Here is a 20,316-nt window from a genome sequence, read left to right as displayed (position 1 = left end):
TTAGTTCACTTGATGTCTTTTTGAATGGCACACAAGTTGTGACTTTGGACCTGTGAAGAAAGAAATATAATCCTGGCACCCTGCTTAGCTCTATTTTACATGTCATATTAATCCAAACACTTTGATTTGTTTTTCGGTCTTCACCTAGCTAAATCTTCAAGTTGAAAGAGAATGCTCAAAGAAAATCAAGATTTCAGTACATGTTACTTAGGGTTAATTAAATCACTAAAAACAGTAAGATTAAGGTGGGTGTCTCCAGGAAGCAGGACCCTGGAGTGGAAAGGAATGGGGATGAGGACAACTTTTTAAAATTTAAAACCACTTCTGTAGTATTTGAGTTTTAAAAGACAAAACAATGTATATATATAACTGTGGTTTTTTAAAAAGGATACATTAAAACCCTGAGATAGTTTATTAAATTAGTTTGGTGCGAAGAGTCATAGTTATTCAAAATGACCACCCTTAGCTATATGAAATCTACAGATCCAATGAGTACTTGCCTTTCCACTTTTTGTTTCTGATAATACTATACGCAGTACTTGTCATCTTCACTCACAGTGGGACATTGACTGTGCCATGTGGTTTTGTGTTTTTAGTGTTTTAGAGTTACATTATATTCCTTCAGTCCCCCATCCCCTTTTTTTCTACCAAACTGAGACAGGTAGATGGGAAGGAATTGAAGAAATATGGTTCAGTAGCCATTTGTCTAAAAGATAAATGGTTACAAGTGCTTTTGCCACTAAATTATGCTAATCCACTCCGTAATCCAATCACTATTTTCTAAATGACAAGGGACCCAAGTGCCAAAGGAACTGTAGTCAATTTTCTCCTTTGTCCCAATAGGTCAATTATTCTTTTTTTCCTGAGGTAAAAGAATAACTTTTTTTCTCTGGAACTTGTGAGGGCTCTGAAATGCACACCACCCACAGGATCTGCCAAACTATTATCGCTCCATTAGAACTGGCTGAGATCATAATTACCTAAGAAATATACCATTCTTCAACTCCGCGTTCCAGGGTGTCAGTGACTCCAGGCACCTCAGCTCATTCCGGAGTCAAGGTTCATATATCCTGCCCTTTATTTTCCCTCTGGACTTCTGTGATTCCACGTACTGCCGAATCCACAGAGCCTTGCCTTAGAGTTAGTTAATGGGAGTGAAAATCCCATCATTTGGAACTAATTCATGTATCTATTGCAGAATCCATAAGAAAGATGGTATGAAACATTCTTATTTTTAAGAAGCATGAAAATTCTCCACACTTTGGTTCCTGAAATAACGGCATACAAACAGAGAAAATTAGAGAGGGCTATGGATAGGAGATTTCTCATCACATTGGATGGTTGGTATGTGTAAAGATCCAGGAATATAACACAAATATGAGGCACACGCTTTTTAACATTACTGAGGCTCAGAGTTGCAGCCACTGCGGACTGTGAAGTGAATAGAGGAGTTAGATAATCTCTCCCCAAAGAACTGACTGTAAGGAATTTTTTTTCTATATCTCCTTGTTTCTACCATAGGTGCTATTAATTTGTCTTGTTTGAAAGGCCTTGATTTGTTTTTGTTTTTTAATTTTTATTTATTTAATTTTTCCCCCAAAGCCCCTGTAGATAGTTGTACGTCACAGCTGCACATCCTTCTAGTTGCTGTATGTGGGACGCGGCCTCAGCATGGCCGGAGAAGCGGTGCGTCGGTGCACGCCCGGGATCCCAACCCGGGCCACCAGCAGCAGAGTGTGCGCACTTAACCGCCAAGCTACGGGGCGGGCCTAATGAAAGGCCTTGATTTGTGTATGTATGTGCGTGTGTGTGTGTGTGTGTGTGTGTGTGTGTGTGTGTGTGTGTGTAGGGGAGAAGGTGTCTTGACCAGCTCTGAAGCGTCCTTCTTGCATAATCAATACAGTTCCACCCTTCCGGCTGGAGCTGGCTCTAGTATCGAGGCCTCATTGTTAGAGTGGCTTTATCAGGCATTTTCCTCAGTCTCAGAACATTCAAAAGAATGTTATCAGTGATTCTTCATCCTTTGAGGGTATGTTTGGATTTGGAAGACTGTCAAAATGTATTTGGAGCCAAGCCTGATGAATAAGTGGCTGGGTGATAAATCTGGGAAACAGAATATTTAGAGAAGTGATGAAAAACAAATGATCCTAAAAGTTTTTTTTTTTTCTTTTTAGCAATGTACATTTTGGAATAAATAGAATATATAATTCCCCAAGGTGACTTGAAATAGGACTTAAATTTATTCTCTGTAGAAACTAGAGAGAGGCCATCAGAGGCCTGTCTCTCTGGGGAAATGCCGGATGGGTGGCAATGTTATTTATATAGATGAATAACCTGGAAACTTGCACAACACTCTCGTCAGATAAATGGAGGATATTATTCTTGAGATACAGCCTTACTGATTCCCTGTCTCTAGTTCCCAATTGTCTAGTAATCACCTGGCCTTCACAGTAAATGTCGGTATCCTGGGGAAAGAAAAAAGGAAATTTGATCTACTTCAACATCATAGATAGAGCCTGTTGGATGTGTAGACAACAGAGCTATGGAAAAGGTCAAAGAGAGCAAGCAAATTGTGGACACTAACTCATTTCCTCTCTTCCCCTCCCAATAAAGTAGCATTCACTTATGCTTCAAAGACATTTATGGACTCTCTAAGTAATTATGTGTAAAACTTTTTTTTTAATGGAGTCAAGAGAGAATTTGAAGGCTGCGAAAGCATCTATTCTTTGTAATAATCTACCACTTTTCTTTCAGAAGAGAACTCTTAAGGAAAAAAAATTATATGAACATTACTCCCATCCTCCTCTCCCGCAAAATCATACCCTACAAATTAGTCTCTTGATTTTCCAAAACACTTTATTTGCTTTTGGCAATACTTGATTTACATATCAAAAGTTGTTATTCATAGAAACAGAAACCATGTGCTGCCCTGCAACAGGGAGCAATATATTAAAAACACAATAAAGGTACTAACAAGTCACCAACCTAGAAGAAGAAAATCAGTCAGGGCTAGCAGAGTGAAGAGAGGTAATCAAATTTGACCTGCAGCCCTAACATTCAACTTGGTATATTCAACCATCACTCTATGAACTGTGTCCTATTTTAGATCTACCTTTCATCTGAGAATAAAAAGAACAGTTTCATGGATCTCTTTTCATAATTGTTTGGAGACATTCCTATTGGTATATCACGTAATTGTGTGGTTATTGGAATTTATAAAAATCCTTTTATTCTTTCCTGCTTTACTTTATGTATTTCTTTTGCTTATTGATCAGTTTTAGACTTTGACTTACATTTTCGGGCCATAAAGATTTTAGTTTTGGTTCAATAAATCAATTTTGTAAAAATTAAGCAAATCAAATCAAACCAACAGAACAAACTGTGGAGTCAGTTAATGTGTTACCCAAGCATGAGTGATACCAATAGGGTCAAGTAATCTAATTTGTGTATGTATACCTATTAAGGGGGAATATTTTTTCACATTTTCCCTGATATAAAAGAACATCTGATTTTCGTACTTTGTCCCCAGATTTTCCATATAAGATCACAAAATGGCTGTTATTTATAAAATACATTTTATTTAGATGGTGTTGTCTTTTATGATAAAAGTGCCTAGAATAGACCTTGACGGGGAGCAGATGTTGACAAGCAGAATTTTTTTATATAAATAAAAAATTTTAAAGCCTGCATGAATTCAACATGTTCCTGTACTTGTTCCTGTCATGTTTGTTTCTTTAGTGTTTCAAGCATTTTCATGAAAGATTCTCTTCCAAATTGAGAAATATTGTAGGATTGTAAAGCAGGTGATATTAAGAACTGAGTTTTTTCTTACTTTTCTATGGGAAACACTTGTTCCAAGAAAGGAGCCTAATAGTGATGCTGGGTCTAGAAGCCCTAAGTTGACAGTTTAGTTATGGTGTTGGGTGGAGGGGCCTCAGGCTTATACTTCTGGGTGATTTCTCAGTGCTGTAATTCTAAACTGAACTGTTTTTGTCTTCTGCACCAAACATTGCCAAGAATCTGAAATGTGACTTCAGGCAAATTATTTAGTCACTGTAAATTCCAAAAGAGTATTACTGGTTTCAGACAAATCTTGTAGTGATCAATTAAGTTTCAGTGATACTTTAAATTTAGTCCTTCTGTGGATAAAGAAAAAGTCTGGAATTCTCTGCAGTTAGTCAGAGAACTAATTATTGCCCATCTGTGGCCTTTTTTCAGACTTCTCTTGATTAGCGTCAGTATCCTTTTGGAAAATAGGCATGTTTATTTTTGTTTCCAGGAAGCCTTTTCCTTCTACACACTGATGATGGACTTAGGTATCTCTCCTCTAAAAGGCAATAATTATAGGTGACGTCAGAGCCAATTTGCCATTACTTCCAATCTTTCCAAATGTAAATATGTCACCCTGTTGTGGTCTGCCTCCATTAACACTGCTGCAGTATATTAAAGAATGTTTTTACGTTAGATCCCTGTATATTAAAAGGGAAATTTAAAAAGAGGTCCATGATATCAGTCATATGAGTGCTAGCAAAAGAGCATGGGTATGTCCAATTAACTTGTCTTCCTTATGCTACTTCATGGGGAACAGATGAGGGACTCACACCTCAGTGCAGTGCAAAGAGCACTGGATGAGAGGCAAAAGTCTTGGGCTTGGGGACACTTTCTTGCTGTGAGAACATGGGTAAGTTGTTTCAACCCTTGTAGTTTTTTTCATGTACCAAATGAGAATAAATAATATCTACTCTACTAATGCTGGAGTATTGTGGGAGTGAAATGAGGTAGTAAATGAACAGATAAATTGTGAACTGTCACCATTGTATAAATGTTGGTGTATATTTGTTACATGCCTTTGGTTATAAGCCATAGAAATGAATCATGGCTAACTAAAGCTAGAAGGAATTTGTTGGAAGGATAGCAGAGGCTCACAGAATTGCCAGGAGACTAGAGGATCATGCTGGGGATGTGGCAAGAAATAAGGCTGCCCAAGAGGCAAAGAAGCAGGACGCTCTAGAGGCCCCAGCAGGAAACATCCACGGGGGTGGAGCGGGGCTCCAGCTGTGTCCAGGACTTTTGACCCTATGCTTAGATTTAAATACTGGGCAAGAGGCAACCAGTTGGCTTAATCTGCATCTTCTGCTGGCCCCTTGGGTATGGAAGGGCATGGCACCTGATTACTATTCCACCAGACTGTCCGATGGGGAAGAAGTCTTTCTCAAAATGAATCAGAGTGCCGATAGAAAATAAATGGATACTGGACCATCCAAAACTCCACAAATGTGAAGTTGATATTCTTTAATTCTCCAGTTTAGGATATAAAATTTACATATTCAAATTCAATGACTCTGAGGCCCTGTCCTCTGCAATTTTAGGAGAAGGGGATGTCAATTTTATCCTCCAGGGGTTTCACCTGACAACTCCCAAGAATAATAATGACTGCTCAGACCAAAGTGTCAATCCTGATTACTACAGATCAAGCAGAGAAGAGAAAACTTGAGATCTGGCTCAGCCTACTGAGGAGTCCTCATTTGGGTTTGTTGATGTTGCTGCCCACTGTGACCCTATTGAAATCCAGATAGTTCAGTTTCCCTGGACCTGGCCTCCTTGTCCACTGCTTGAAGTTGGGGGTTGGCTGGGTACCCAATGTAAATCAGGGGACCTGTCCACTGAAGAAATGCACTGTCTATCATCCAAATCTGCTGCCAAGTTGCTGTCCTGGCCATAGTTTTTTCTCTGTGTGTAGAGGTTGAAGAAGGAATCTCTCTGTCCCCCAAATCCCTCCAGGCTTGGCGGTGATGCTGCTGCCTGCGTCCAGAGGATTTCTTGTCTCAGTCATGTGCTATGCCTAGGACCACTCCTTTCTCCTGGTCTCTGAGCACTTGTCCTGGGAGTAGAGGAAGTCCTTCCTTCTTTCTGTCCCAAGGCCCAGCACCATGTGCTGCCTAGTAAAAGTGAAAGTTTTTTTCCATAGGAAAACACAATTTTTTGTGTGTGTGTGTGTATTATTTACTGTCTACATGATCTTTCTTAAGGACTCAGAGGGAAATACAGGAATGCTGTGCTTCAACTAGTGTGTCTAACCACTCCTTAAGTTGGGAGAGCAACTTGGTTTTGAATGAAAATCAAATCAGAGAAAATTAGAGCCCTTAAAATAAGAACAGAAATGAGCTAGGGAAATGTGACGGGTCAGTTCATTGAGACAAGAGCTATGTGTCTTCTTGCTCCCCTTCTGCCCCGATCTGAGTTCCTTCCGTCCTTTTCACAGGGTTTGCCTACTTTGTTCATTTGAAGGTGGAAAGCTGATCTGTCCATGGGCCCCTATGGGCAGGCAGGTTCATATAACCAAGTAAAGAAGTAAAGTGATGTTAACTGAGTTGGTAGAGGAAGGACAGTAGTAGGGGAAAGAAAGTGAATTTGAAGCAAAAGACTGGTGGACATTAGACAAAGTGTGTGTGGAGGCTGGCCTCTCAAGCTGCTGAGGCCAAGAAAAAATTCTAGTGAAGAAACATATCTATGCCCTTCTCCTCATCCTATCCCAAGACAAGATATAGGGTCTTTTGTGTGGAAACAAGGTTAGGACATGGAAGGCTTGTTTTATTCTTGTGTTTCTTGGCCTTCTGAGCTGATCTCAAATATCAAGTCACTTGCAAAGAAGACGGGAGCTCTGATCAGATGAGCCCTCTGGGACATTCAGGAAGCAGAGAAACAGACCAGAGCTGCGGGATCCCATTGTGCATTAGGTTAAGCTGGCCTGTGTCAGGACTTCTTGTAAAGGTCAAGCAGTTACCAGTGTGAGTGCCAAGTAGCAGTGTATGTTAAGGTCTGAGTTTATGTCCTTTCTCAAGATTTCTTTTAATCAGTGGATATAAACTTCAGTTTAGGATGGTACCAGGCCTTCCCATAATGTATAACCATCCAGAAATATTTCCAAGGATGCCACAAATGGTTTGAGAAACTTCCTCCCTAATGTGAACCGGATCAGTGTTTGCTGTGAAATCTGAACACATGAGAGTAATCAGATCTGCTGGGAAGATGATAGTTTGGAATTCCTGCTTTCCAAAACATTTCACAATTCCAATTGTGGTTTTTTTTCCTGAGAACGCTATATCCTATGGTATCTCTATCTGGTTATAAACGCCTCCAGGCTATATTCTACAGCTCAGTCAGCATGCTGTCCTATGAAAGTTATGTTCATTTACAATACGTCTGAACTATTTGGCAGGAGCTTATCAATATGCTTTGGCTTATCAAACAGAAAGATTAACATCTAGTTTGTGCATTTGCTTTTTTCTCTAACACAGATGTATTTTCTTTTTTTTTAAATCAAGACATCTTGTTCAAATATTTTTGTTCAACTTTAGATGATGTTCCAGAAAAGGTATGAAAGAGGCTCTGTGAAATATTTTTGGTGTGATCTAATGAGTCAAATAAAGAGCAGCATACAAAAATACCTTGCAGTTTTTCAACACATCAAAAATGTGCTCAGAGCATTAAAAGAAAAAGAATTTGAAACACACTACGCCTGTTTTCTGTTTGTTAGCAAATTTTGGCAATAGTCACAATTGTTTACATGGGGGAACATGAGTCAATCTAATTTAACATGATGTCAATGTGTTTTGGAATAAAAATATGTAGAGTATATCACAAAATTATGCTCTGGCACTAAAGTCAAATAATATCAAAGCTGAAAGAGCTGAGTGGGTATCCAGCTTAATACTCTCATTTAAATAATGAGAAAATTAGGGCCCAAATCTGTGAAATGACTTGCCCAAGATCAAACAGCTAGTCATTTAAAGAATTTAAATGAATCTGATCTTATAATTTTTGTCTACTGTTCTTTCTACTTTTCCATAAAGATGGTGATATGTTCTCTCTATGGTTTTCTCTTCACATTTAAAAGACCACTTTGGATAAATATTTTCATTGAAGTGACCAAAGTATGTCCAAAAATCAAATGAAAGACTGAAAAATTAAAAACAAGGTTAGATTATTACCCAGCCTATAGAACCCCTAAATCTCCTCCTTTAGCCTAAAAAATTAAGTCAACTCTTCAGGTAAGTAGGGAAAATTCATGTTTTCTTTGAAGTTTACATCATGATTCTGTGACTGAATTTGGCCCGACTTAGAACACATTTCAATAATAGGGCAATAGACTTTAAGGGAAGGGCAAAATTGAACATCAGAGAGAGGACATTAAAATCTTCCAAAGCGGAAGCAGAATCTCTTGGATAAAAATACTTAAAGGAAATCATTTGTGTTAGTCCTGACCTACTGAGGGTGAAGGAGAGAGCAATTTCCACATGGGCTTTGGTCATGGCAAGCAAGATTACCTTTCTCAAATCTTTAGGGTCAATAGGAGGTATCAGACAAACCTGGGTTCAAACCTGGATCTGTCACACAAGCTGTGCTCTTAAGCTTGAGTGTTAATTTTCCTGTCTAAAAACATGGATAAAACAATAGGTGATCTCATGGTATTGCAGTAAGCTAGTGGCAAAAATCAGTTATGTTTCTATATACTAACAACAAACTATTGGAAACAGAAATTAAGAAAGCAATATCACTTACAATAGCATCAAAAAGAATAAAATACTTAGGAATATATTTAACCAAAAGAGATGAAAGGTCCATACACTGAAAACTATAAAACATTGATGAAAGAAATTGAAGACACAAATATATAGAAACATAATCCATGTTCACAGATTGGAAAAATTAATATTGTAAAAATGTCCATACTACCCAAAGTGATCTACAGATTCAATGCAATCCCTATCAAAATTCCAACGACATTTTTCACAGAAATAGATAAAACAATCCTAACATTCGTACAAAACCACAAAAGACATTGAATAGCCAAAGTAATTTTGAGAAAGAAGAACAAAGCTGGAGGCATCACACTCCCTGACTTCAAACTATATTACAAGATTACAGTAATCAAAACAATATGGTATTGGCATAAAAACAGACACATAAATCAGTGGAGCAGAATAGAGAGCCCAGAAATAAACCCATACATATATGGTCAACTGATTTTCAACAAAAGAGCTAAGAACATACAATGGGAAAAGGACAGTCTCTTCAATAAATGGTATTAGGAAAAATAAGATCCACATGCAAACGAATGAACAGGACCCCTATTTTACACCACACACAAAAATCAATTCAAAATGGCTTAAAGACTTGATTGTTAGACCTGAAACCATAAAACTCCAGAAGAAAACATAGGTAGTAAGCTCCTTGACATCGTTCTTGGAGAGTTTTTTTGGATTCAACACTAAAAGCAAAGGCAACAAAAGCAAAAATAAACAAGTGAGTACACATCAAACTAAAAAGCTTTTGCACAGCAAAAGAAACCATCAACAAAAGGAAAAGGCAACGTATGGAGTGGGAGAAAATATTTGCAAACCCCATATTTAATAAGGAGTTTATATCCAAAATATACAAGGAACTCATACAACACAATAGCAAAAAGAACAAATAAGCCAATTAAAAAATGGGTGGAGGAACTGAGTAAACATTTTTCCAAAGAAGACACACAGATGACTGACAGGTACATGAAAAGGTGCTCAACATCACTAATCATCAGGGAAATGCAAATCAAACCCATGATGAGATGTCTCCCTGCTCCTGTTAGGATGTCTATTACCAGAAAGACAAGGGGTAAATGCTAGTGAGGATGTAGAGAAAAGAGAACCCTTGTGCACTGTTGGTGGGAATGTAAACTGGTATGGCAGTATGGAGGATCCTCAATAAATTAATAATAGAACTACTATATGATCCAGCAATCTCACTTATGAGTATAAATCCAGAGGAAACAAAATCTTGAAGAGATATCAGTATTTCCATGTTCATTCCAACATTATTCACAGTAGCCAAAGTATGGAAACAATCTAAGTGTCCATCAACGGATGAATGGATACAGAAAAAAATATATATATATTGTGTATATATATCCATTGTGTATATTTACATGTACACAATGCAATATTATTCAGCCTTTCAAAGGAAGGAAATCCTGCCATTTGCAACAACATGGATGAACCATGGAGGACATTATACTAAGTAAAATAAGCCAGACAGAGAAAGACACATACTGCATGGTATCACTTATATGTGGAATCTAAAAATAAAGTCAAACTCATAGAAACAGAGAGTAGAATGGTAGTTGCCAGGGACTCAGGGGAGGGGGAAATAGAGAAAGGCTGGTAAAAGGGTACAAACTTTCAGTTATAAGATGAATAAGATCTGAGGGTCTAATGGATAACATGGTGACTATAGTTGATAATACCGTATTGTGTAATTGAAATATATTAAGAGAGTAGAACCTGTGTTCTCACCAAAAAAAAAAAAAAAAAAGGTAAATATGTGAGGTGATGGATGTGTTAATTAACTTGATAGTGGGAATCCTTTCACAATGTATACGTATATCAAGTCATCATGCTGTATGCTTTAAAATATTACAATTTTATTTATCAATTATATCGCAATAAAGCTGAAAAAATGAAAAATGTGACATTCTACAACATCAAGAGGTTGATCCTATTCTTCTACCTCATTGCATCTGGACTGGCCTTGTGACTAGCTCTGACTGACTGTAACAGAAGTGATGTTGTGTGAGTTCTGGGATCTGGGCTTCCAGAGACCATAAGGTTTCTGCCTTTGCCTTCTTGGAGTGCAGCCCTGAGACCACATGAAAGGAAGCTGATTTAGCCTATTGAAGGATGAGAGGCCAGATAGAGGAGAAATGATCTATCCCAGCCAACAGATTAGCAAGCTGCCAGATGTGTGAGGTAGGCCATCTTAGTCCTTCCAGTCCAGTTGATCACCAGCTGAATGCAGCCACATGCGAAAGCCTGGGTGATAAATCCACACCTCCTGAATGGCCACATTCACACTTGGGAGGGCATACACATGCTCCCTTGGCATGAGATGTTTGTGAGGTTGTGACCCCATCCCATTTTGCTTTGAGTTTTCCCTAAGTCTGTTTCATTTGGCAGCCTGCTACATTCAGAGGCCCTATGCCTGCCCCTTCCCCCATCTACATGACTGGGAACACCAAGTATGAGAGCTCTAGCGGGGCTGTGCCTTGACATTTGGGGTATGTGTGACTGTTTTGGCCCATTTGTGACTTCAGCCAGAGCTGCTGTCCACTGATGGTTATATAGATTGTGTAATAATACACCAAATTGAGAAAAAATGTTACATGAGGTTGGGATTCCTTTTTCTAAGTCCCATTAAGACACCGTATTTGGTGCATTTCAAGGATAGCCCCATCACAAATAAATTTTCAGTAGATGTAAACTATTTTGACTACTAATAAATATCAGCTAAGAATAATAATTTACACAGTGTTTTACAGTTTATAAAGCAGGGCCAACAACTTTATCTTATTTAAACCTCAAAATAACCCCTTGGGGAACTTATTTTTTCCATCCTATAGAAAAATTTAACCTAAACTTAGTAACTTGTTTAAAATCATTTGTGTCGGAAGTTAGAAGCCGTGCTCATATTCAGCTCTTTTGATGCCATTTTTAATTTCTGCGTTCCTGCTTCCATATAAGTGATGTGTAAATACATTGTATCATGATCTCACTGGTAATAGGGTATTAAAGCTCGGTTTTAAATAGTAAATTAATTATGTGATTTGATTTCAACTTTTCCTCTTGGCTTGGCATCTGAGACAGTCCCTCAGTGTACTGTTAGTTAAGATGTTGTTTACTTATCTGACGTCCTTGCTTCGAGATGAATAAGGGTTATTCCTAACATACTTCTCATATTCTTTCCCATTGCAGAATGATGTGGTACATATGATCACAAATGTCTGGGCAGTAAAAGCACATTCTTAGGCAGCTTACTGCAGTAAAGCCTACATTGGCCATTAGTCCTCTAGGAAACACAAAGGAGCCAGAGCAAAATACTCCCAGAGGCAGTGGCTTGTAGTGAGGGCTGTTGAAATGTTATTTGCAAGAGACTAAGACAATTAGTCAGGGAAGTATAAATCAAAACCTCAAGGAGATACCACTTCACACCAATTTTATGATGGCTATAATCGAAAGGACGGATAATAACAAGTGTTGGTAAGAAGTAGAAAAATTTGAACCCTCATATACTGCTGGTGGGAATTTAAAATGGTGTAGTCACTTTGAAAAATAGTCCGGCACTTTCTCAAAAATCTAAAAATAGAGTTACCATATGACCCAACAATTTCATCTTTAGATATACACCCAAGAAAATTAAAATATGTTCACACAAAATCTTATACATGAATAGTCATAGCAGCATTTATCATAATAGCCAAAAAGTGGAAACAACTCATATGTCCATCAACTTATGAATGGGTAAATAAAATGTGGTATATCCATATAATGAAATACTATTTAGCAATAAAAAGTACTGAAGAACTAATACATGCTACCACATGGATGAATCTTGAAGACATTATGCTAAGTGAAAAAAGCCAGACATAAAGGCCATATATTGTATGATTCCATTTATATGAAATGTCCAGAATAGGCAAATTCATAGACAGAAAGTAGATTAGTGGTTTTGTTGGGCTGTGGGAAGAATACAGCAGTTGAGAGGTGATGGGTAAGGGGTATAGGGTTTCTTTTTGGAGTGGTGAAAATGTTCTAAAATTGACTGTGGTGATGGATGCACAAGTCTATGAATATACTAAAAGCCACTGAATGTATAATTAAATAGATGAATTGTATGATATGTGAATTATCTTTCAATAGAGGTGTTAAAAAAAGAAGAGAGACCAGACATTGATTCAAGATATGAACATGCCAAAAACAGATCTAGTATGAATGATATTAAGATGTTGAAGGAGAAAAATAATCAGAAAGGGAATGATCCAGCCAAAATACAGACTACAGGAGTTGGAGATAAAGGTACTGAAGTTTTGTCTCCATTATTAACCTGGAAAGCTGTGACCCAGGCTCAGAGGAGTGGCCTCTGGTCACTGAGGATGCTGTTGGTTTCTCTGGATGCACCAGGCTGCTGTTAATTCCATTAAACCCCTATCCCAATGATCCAACCCCTTGCTCCCTAATTTGCTGGATGCTGTAGAGAGAGTGCTGGTCAGTGTTCTTCTGAGGTTTTATCTTATTCTTTCATTTAGAACATAGCCCTTTTTGTCTTCATTTTGCCTGACTCTCTGTGTTGGTTTCTATGCATTAGATATAAGAGCTACCTCTCTCTCAGTCTTGAAGGAGTGGGGTCATGTAGGAGATGAAACTTATCTTTCACCCCTGCCCTAGGTCTTGGTTATCTCTCAAAACTTTGTGATTTTCCAAGTAGTCTATGTTATTTTTAATGGCTCTCAGTAGTTGAAGGTGTGCCAAGACTTGTCAGTGTCCCAACAGGGAGACTCTCGCCATATACAAGCCAGCACCTATATGCAGGCTTATTGGAAGCCAGATCCTTAAGCAGCAGCTTTTAAAGTATGAAATATATATATAGTTTTATGGGACCCTAAGCATAAACCCCACAGACCACAAGTGCCAGGCAATCTAGTGGTGTCCCCCGGTGGCAGCTGCAAAAGCTGGGGCACCAGACGCATGTAAAAGCTCCCCTCTGGGAGATACTGGCACTCTGGAGTACGGCAGAGGAAGAACTTGAAGATGGTGCTCACCGGCTGGAGTAAGGCAGAGGGAGAGTGTAGTGTAGAGGGAGAGTGTTTCAAAACAAACAAAAGTCTAGAGTTTCAAAAGAAAAAAGAAAAAGATGGCATCTGCTAGCTGGAGGAAGGCAGAAGGAGAGTGCAAAGGTGGCACCCTCCAGTCTCCATCCCCGGAGAGCACCCCAGGAGGCCCCCAGATGTGTGTCAAATCAGATGCCTGCCCCTTAGGCTGATGTTCCCAGACAGGCAAATGATACTCTCTCACGTGAAGTGAGACGCCCCTCCAGCGGCACTTTCTGTGCTGGGCCCCGGGGCCTGTGAGTCCCTGCATGAGCCCTTTAAGAGCTGTTCCTCACATGATATAGCCCTGTGGGTCTAGTGGACATGACACCTGTTGGTTTTCAAAGCTAGATGTTTTGGACACTGGTCTCTCAGGTGCAGGTCTTAAGAGTTGGAGTGCCTGATGTGGGGTTCGAACCCTTGCCTCCTCAGAGAGAAGCTCCTGGTTTTGAGTTCCCTCCTGATTGTGTGTTGCTGCACCAGGGTTGGAGTTCATGGCAACATTGTGTCCCAGCTTCGCCTACCTGAAATGCGGGCCTTCTCTCATCTGCCTGATTCGTAAGAGTGACTCAGCCAGTTAGGTTTTTTCCAGAAAAAATTTTTCCATATGTAGCTGTAGATTCAGTGTGTTTGTTGGAGGAGGTGAGTTCAGGATCTCTTACACTGCCATCCTGAACCGGAAGCCCGGTCAGTGTTCTTGACAGCAGATTTTTCAGCATTAATTAAGAATGCTGAGAGCCTAAGAATGCATTTAGGCTCCTTCACTGCAAGGAGGTAGATGAGAGAAAGGGGAGGGAGCTAATGTTTATTCAGATCAGCTACTATATTCATTGCACTATATTAGGCTATCTGCCTGTCTTTTAATTCTCACAATCATCCTGTAAGAGAGGTATTGTAATTTCCAATTTAGAATTGAGTAAATTGAGGCTGAAAGAGAACAAGTGGTTGGTCACTTAGCCCACAAGTGGCAACAACAGAACATAAAACCAGGTCCGTTTCTTGCTAAAGCCTGTGACTTTTTCACTTAAATGTGCATTAGTGTGCTCCAAAATCCCTGATTCAGACAAACACAGGGAATCAACAAAAGTAGAGTTTGGGGCCTACAGAATTGAAGGCAGACAAAAACGCCATTGAGAAATCCACCAAGGCAATGCTACTCTGCATTAGTCGGTTCTCATCATATTTACCTTTGATTAAGGGGATGGGGTCATGCACTGCTGCCTGGAGACAGAGACCCGAGGCGATCCTGCTAACCAATACCCCACCTTCACTTGCTGAACACATCTGATTGTTCTCCTTTGCAGATGGTCAAAACACTAGCCCTTGCTTCTGAGCGTCCCCTCAGCACCCAGGGACTGCTTTGTGTAACAGGGCTCCAGGCAGCTGCTGTGGGCTCGGAGGTCAGGCCAGTGTGGGCTAAGGACGTGAGGACACCTGTCTCTTGCATGCAAAGATGGAACAAATGACAACATTTGTTGCCTTGGATCTGAGCAGCCCAGGCAGCATGTGTGAGGGCCTCACAAGCTCTGTTTTCTTCGTGAGCACGGGTCCCTCTTTTCATATCTGGAGCAGGGAACAGATGTTTCATCAAAAGACACATTTAAAATAAAGATAATTATGCAGTAAGAGGCTTAATTACATCAGCTTATTCAGGTCCACTTAATTGCCTGACAGCCTGAGTGCCTCCCACTTATTTGCGGCAGAGGCTCTTGTGTTTTGCTGGTTTATCAAATCCTTTGATGGCTCGAGGAAGATGTTATTGACTTAGCAATTCAGAAAATATCAATTCCTTATATACAGCTGGTAGAGGAAAATGTAAATATTTTTAACAAGCAATAAAGAATCATCATTTTCCTAGAGATGGCTTATGGTGTCCTATAAATGATTAATAACCAGAATGACTCAGAGAGATAAGCCTGAACTAGATATTTCATCTTTAGTTGTCTCTTGGTCATATTTGAAACCTTTTTGTCAAATTAAAATCCCAGGGAGAAAGTGATTTGCTAATTTAAGGAGGCCATTTGAATCATGTGACAATGAGGCAATTGACCAAAAAAAGCAGTTTTATGGTGCTATTTCCATCTCTCCTTAACTTTAAGGGAATAGATTAGTACTGTTATAGACTGGTGTCCTATCTCTTTTTTTCTCCCTAGACAAGTAGCCTTTTTGAAGCAATAGTTTTTACTCACTGCCGCTATTTTCTCTCACCATTCATTTCCTCCACTAAACCTTGCATCCTGACTCCTGCCCACACCAGTCTTCTGAAAACAAACATCAAACTCTGCTTCTTTTTGTCCTGATCCCATTGCGTGGCCTGTAGCATTTATGTCAACTCTTCTACCATGGCTTCCAGGATATTGCAGCCTCCTGGATTCATCTCTCACATCAGTCAGAATCCCAGGAAACAGATGGCATATTCACACTGAGTAACTGATGTGAGTGTAATCAAGGGGCTCTTTACAAAGATGGGGGAAGCCAACAAGGGATGGGGCAGTATGCTGGGAGTAGAGACAGGGGGAGTTGTGAGCACTGGTAGGGCTGAGAGGCGGGAGCAGTTAGCAGAACTGCTGGATGGAGAGGACCCGCCTGACAGAAGCTGGACTTGAGAAAGAGATGTGGCTAACCTGGGACAACCCAGTAGGGAGAAAGCTGGGGGAATAAATACCCCAACTTCACTCTCTTTCCAGCCTCTGATCTCTGCCAGTGCTTCTCATTGACCAAGTCAGACCCAACGCCAGAGGACAAGGGAGCCCACGGAGGCAGCATACAGGTTAACCTCCCTGGGCACAGAACAGAGTGGAAAGTATGTATGGCCCTCTTCTTGTCTCCTTGACAACCTCTCCTAGTTGTTGGCTTCAAATATCATCACTATGTTGATGATTCCCAAGTCCCTATCTTTAGTTCTTTTCTCCCAAGCTCCATTCACTGGATGTGTCCGTGTTCAATGACTCTCCACTCCCTCCATTTTGGCACATTCAAATGGAACTCATCTTTCTCCCAGTTCTATTCTCCCTGAACTCTATCCTAGGTTAATGTTCTCCTCCCAGACGCTTAGGCTAGAATCATCATACTTGTCTTTATCTCCTTATTCTCATCCAGCCAATTGGCTACTAAGTTCTGTGAATTCCATCTCTGAATTGTCTCCAATATTTCTTCCCTCCTTCCTGCCCCTATGGGCAAGGCCATGGGTCATACTCTCATTGTCTCTCATGTGCACTCTTCTGTGATAACTTCCTTGCTTCTAGTGCTTAGCTTTTACATTGTGTCCTCCACACTGCTTCTGAAGTTATTTTTCTAAAGCAGTTTACATTTTGTTAAACTCTTAAGTAAAAGCCTTCAATGTTTTATCATTACCTAAAGAGTAAGCGCAATAGCTTAGGATGGTTTTCATAGCCCATTCCATTGTGGTCCCAACCGATCTTTCTGTCCTCATAGCATAGTATATATCCTTTTAAATAATTCATACTTCCTTTTATCACACTGCTCCCTCTGTCTTCTCTCTCCCTTTAAATTAACATATACAAATGCAAATGTAGATGAAGAAGTAGTCCATATAATGCAACAGGGAGCGAAGAAGATGTGGCGATTGGAGAGAACACGTCAATGTAAAAGAGGTAGTTGTTATTCAGGTCCTGTGGATTGTTGCCATGTGGGAATGTAGATCCTTTGTTTTTAGATGTTTATGTTTCAAGAGAACCTGAAAATTTGAATTTTTATATGAAACTCCCATGAGTGTATCTGCAAGCCACCAACAGTCATGTGAGTTTATCATCTGTCCAGGATCTACTTGTATTGGAGCCTCTCTGACAAATTCAGACCCATAGAACCCTTGATAGGCATATTAGACATTCCCTGAAGAGAACAATTTGGACATTCCATGTGCTACACAAGGTTCCAGATCCAGCTGCTCGTTATCCAGTGGGAGTCAATGGCCCCATCTCATGTGCTGTGTGTAGGAAATAAAGGACTGTGGTAAAAAATATGGAGCAAGGCAGCCATCTGATGATTCTCAGATGTTGGAAGCTGAAACCTGGCTTCCTGCCTCCTGAGAGATTTTGGAGGAGTCCATCAATTTTCCCAACATATGATGGCAAAAGCAGCTACCTATGGAGACCCAGGGTCCAGTGGTCAAGGGAGAATGCAATGAAGTACTGTTTTTCTGAAGTGGTGGAGTGATGGGTGATTATCAGCTTTTCACAGGGTGACTCTGGATGCAGGGCTGACCCCAGACTCCTGACCACAGGAAGGTTACATTTGACAGCTTTATTAGCTAGGATGTGGTCAGTGCTGTGAATTAACTCTTGAAGGGGTAGGTTTTGTGGACTTTCATACACTGAATTCTACGTTCTCACCTGGTCACCTGAGTAGAATGGGTCAACACCTTGCCTAGAGAATTAGGAAAGGTCTTAGCAAAGTGCATGATGAGTTGTTCAGAGAGTTAGGATCCTCCAACTTCTTAGAATTTGTAGACTTCTCCAAGGCTAGAGTTTTGCCAAAACTCATACCACAGCACCTAACCCTCATAACTGGCCTGGAGATGTGTGATGTGCCCATATAAGTAGCTGCTTGCTGGGTCTCTCGTGGGTACAGCATGCATCTCCAGGCAGGGGCCACAGTGCCAGTGGTGTGTTAAGGCCGAGTAACTAGTGCTTGGGTCACCAGTCTGAGAGACAGCAAGTAGGTTACTAGAAAAATAACCAAGGGCCGGCCCGTGGCTTAGCAGTTAAGTGCGCGCGCTCTGCTACTGGCGGCCCGGATTCGGATCCTGGGCATGCACTGACGCACCGTTTCTCCGGCCATGCTGAGGCCACGTCCCACATACAGCAACCAGAAGGATGTGCAACTATGACATACAATTATCTCCTGGGCATTGGGCAGAAAAAAAGGAGGAGGATTGGCAATAGATGTTAGCTCAGAGCCGTTCTTCCTCAGCAAAAAGAGGAGGATTATCACGGATGTTAGCTCAGGGCTGATCTTCCTCACAAAAAAAAAAAAGAAAAATAACCAAGACCACTGGTGGGGGGAACTTCCTGCTCCTAAACCTGTATTCCTCTGGACATTCTCATGATGGACTTTATTTTAGATCTTACACCTCTATCCTCCTCTAGTCATGATAATGGATGTACTTTCTTAAACGGCACACTTTATTCCCTGAACTTCACCATCCCTCCATTCCCCCCATGTTCGTGATAACTTCTGCAACCCTTGTCATGAAGGAAGATTTTCATCCCCTTGAAGTACCAATCTTCCTGATCTCAGATTCTTGCTTCAAAGTTTGTATCTTGGGTTTTGAGAGCACTCCTCAAATTCCTTCTTGTCCACAAACATGTTCATCATCACTTGTTCAAGCTGATGGCCTGGTGGAACAAATCAACTGATCCCTCACGAATGCTCTGTTCTTACTTATCCTACACAAATCATGACTTCTTCAGACACTGCAGAATCTGCCCAGAACAACCTACGTATTCATCCACCCACAATACAACCATTCTAGCAACTAACTCCTCCCTCATCTCAGGTAGTTAGCCACTACCTGTAGAAGTTACAGACCACTCACAAGGACATACATGGCACTCTAGTAATCCTAAGAACCATGTAAAACATAATTTGCCTGTCACTGAGCCCTCGGAGAGATCACTTGAATAAGATATGGCATCTGAGTTTGTTCTCAAGAAATATCTGTCTGTGCTCACAACTGTAGTTGTCCTGGGCGCCTAATGCTCCCTTTCATGACTGGCTGTGATGAACGACCTTCTAAGCCCTCTAACTCAGCTCCATGGACCTGGGAATTACTTTTTGCTGCATCCTAGACCCTATAAATATAGCAGCGGTGCTTCATATCACATGATGGGGATGTGTGAAAGCAAGTGATGGACAGCAATTCCTGCTCGAGACTTGCTCTCTGCCTACCCTATGGAGATACTCTCTATTATCCCTGGCCCCACAGAACCCTCATCAAATGGCCTGGCTCAAACGGCCCTTCCCAAAAAAGAAGATTCTAAACCTTAGAAAGCCCCCACATCCCTTCTTTTCCATTGAAATCCTTTCTATCCTGTATGGCCCAGTTCAAATGGTCTCTTTTGTGAAGTGTTCCCTGACCACCTAGTCAGAATTAATGGACCACCTTCTGAGCTTCCGTAGGCATATACTGCAGGAAAAGGGAAGAATGGGCGCCAAATTATATAGAGACTTCACAATGTGACAGATCTTCTGCAAATAAGAACTATTATCTTGTTTAATCCTCACAACCACAGTGTGAAATAATATTTTTAGCTCCATTTACGTGTAAGAAAACTAAGGCTTAAAGAAGTATTACACCTTGCTTAAGATCACATAGATATTAAGTGGCAGAACTTCGTTATGTAATTCCCTCTCAGAATTCATATATGAGTCTCTTTCAGGTTAAAAGTCTGTTTCTCTCTATAACGCACTGTTTTCCAATTTGTTTTGTTTCTTATGTAGTATATTTAGTTTTTTGCATCAGAGTTGCAAACTCGATTCCTTCAGGGGTCAGGTGGGTGATATAATTGTGTGGAGTGGCCAAATGTATGTCAGCAAAGAATGAGAGAGAGTGCATGCCCAGCTTAAAGCATTCAAATTAGCAATGCAACAAAACAGGGATCTAGCCCAAATTT

This window comes from Diceros bicornis, chromosome 1, assembly GCF_020826845.1.
Source record: "Diceros bicornis minor isolate mBicDic1 chromosome 1, mDicBic1.mat.cur, whole genome shotgun sequence".
NCBI lineage: Eukaryota > Metazoa > Chordata > Mammalia > Perissodactyla > Rhinocerotidae > Diceros > Diceros bicornis.
Note: the sequence above shows the minus strand (reverse complement) of the source record.